Source organism: Mus musculus, chromosome 9 (genome assembly GCF_000001635.26).
Source record: "Mus musculus strain C57BL/6J chromosome 9, GRCm38.p6 C57BL/6J".
Classification (NCBI taxonomy): domain Eukaryota; kingdom Metazoa; phylum Chordata; class Mammalia; order Rodentia; family Muridae; genus Mus; species Mus musculus.
In genome coordinates this window covers 3037569-3039157 of record NC_000075.6, presented here as the reverse complement: position 1 = coordinate 3039157, position 1589 = coordinate 3037569, and the positions used below count along the sequence as shown (strand labels likewise).

The 1589-nt window shown below is 42.9% G+C and overlaps 1 non-coding gene across 1 annotated transcript; it reads left to right on the top strand.

The window, feature by feature from the left end:
* The first annotated feature begins 414 nt into the window (after window positions 1–414).
* On the top strand, window positions 415–489 carry Mir101c (microRNA 101c). Its single transcript, NR_039546.1, has one exon. It is a non-coding gene; the product is annotated as a microRNA 101c (primary transcript).
* Window positions 490–1589: the final 1100 nt, after the last annotated feature.

The window sequence follows — 1589 nt, the reverse complement described above, 5'->3', positions numbered from 1 at the left end:
CCCAACTGCACAGTCCTGTGATGACTGGCTGCCCAACTGCACAGTTCTGTGATGATTGACTGCCCAAGTGCACAGTCCTATAAGGACTACACAACTGCACAGTCCTGTGATGACTGTCTCCCCAACTGCACAGATCGGTGATTACTGACTGCCCTACTGCACAGTCCTGTGAAGACAGACTCCCCAATTGAAGAGTCCTGTGATGACTGACTACCCAACTGGACAGTCTTGTGATGACTGACTGCCCAATTGCACAGTCCTGTGATGACTACCCAACTGCACAGTCCTGTAATTACTGACTGCCCAACTGCACAGTCCTGTGATGACAGAGTGCCCATCTGCACATTCCTGTGATGTTGACTGCCCAACCTAAAGTCCTGTGATGACTACTCTACCTCACAGTCCTGTGATGACTGATGCCCTACTGCACAGTCCTGTGATGACTGACTGCTCAACTGCACAGTACTGTGATAACTGATCGCCTAACTGCACAGTCCTGTGATGACTGACGGCCCAACTGCTCAGTCCTGTGATAACTTACTCCCCAATTGCACAGTCCTGCGATGACTGACTGCCCAACAGCACAGTCCTGTGATGACTGAATCCCCACCTGTAGTGTCCTGTGATGACTGACTACCCAACTGCACAATCCAGTGTTGACTGGCTGCCCAACTGCACAGTCCTGTGTTGACTGGCTACCCAACTGCATAGTCCTGTGATGACTGACTGCCCTACTGCATCAGGGAAAATGAGCAAAACACACTTTAGGACATGAAATATGGCGAGGAAAACTGATAAAGGTCGAAAATAAGGAAATGTCCACTGTAATACCTGGAATATGGCTAGAAAGCTGAAAATCATGGAAAATGAGAAACTTCCACTTGACAACTTGAAAAATGACGAAATCACTGAAAAACGTGAAAAATGAGAAATGCACACTGTAGGACCTGGAATATGGTAAGAAAACTGAAAATCACAGAAAATGAGAAATACACACTTTAGGACGTGAAATATGGCGAGAAAAACTGAAAAAGGTGGAAAATTTAGAAATGTCCACTATAGGACGTGGAATAAGGCAAGAAAAATGAAAATCATTGAAAATGAGAAACATACACTTGAAGACTTGAAAAATGACGAAATCACTGAAAAACGTGAAAAATGAGAAATGCACACTGTAGGACCTGGAATCTGGCGAGAAAACTGAAAATCACGGAAAATGAGAAATACACACTTTAGGACGTGAAATATGGCGAGGAAAACAGAAAAAGGTGGAAAATTTAGAAATGTCCACTGTAGGACAGGGAATATGGCAAGAAAACTGAAAATCATGAAAAATGAGAAACATCCACTTGACGTCTTGAAAAAAGACGAAATCACTGAAAAACGTGAAAAATGAGAAATGCACACTGTAGGACCTGGAATATGGCGAGGAAACTGAAAATCATGGAAAATAAGGAATACACATTTTGGGACGTGAAATATGGCGAGAAAAACTGAAAAAGGTGGAAAATTTAGAAATGTCCACTATAGGACGTGGAATAAGGTAAGAAAAATGAAAATCATTGAAAATGAGAAACATCCACTTGACA